The sequence below is a fragment of the Octodon degus genome, unplaced genomic scaffold (assembly GCF_000260255.1).
Source record: "Octodon degus isolate 3935 unplaced genomic scaffold, OctDeg1.0 scaffold00129, whole genome shotgun sequence".
NCBI classification, from domain to species: domain Eukaryota; kingdom Metazoa; phylum Chordata; class Mammalia; order Rodentia; family Octodontidae; genus Octodon; species Octodon degus.
Window position 1 is genome coordinate 3,935,055 of NW_004524705.1, and position 460 is coordinate 3,935,514.

A 460-nucleotide genomic window follows, 5' to 3' on the forward strand; every position below is an offset into this window, starting at 1 on the left:
ATCAGCCCCTGGGGAGCGCGTCCTGGTGGAGTTCAGCTGGGGAGTGAGGATCTGAGGGTGTTTTTGTTGGCACCGGAAAGGTTTTGCTGGAGCAGAGGAAGAACAAACTCAAGGACACTAATCTATACGGCTGGGTTATTAGCTTTACACAGATGGGAGCAATAACAGATGCCAGGGTGGAAGGGAAAAACATTGACTTCCTTGGGCAGGAAATAAAGGGTAACAACGACCAGAGTTTCCAGCGATTCTGAAAAAAAAGGGCAGTACATCCATCGCTGAGAAATTACGTTACAATCTCTTCAGCTAAGACGAGTGGGAAAGAGTTTTAGCTATTTATTTCATTTGCACATACACCCCAAATAGCATCTACACTTCCCGTTACAAAGGTAGGGCACTTAGATCTTCAAATACCATCTTTTTATTTCTAGTATGTCTGGATCTTTATTTCCAATCTAAAAAA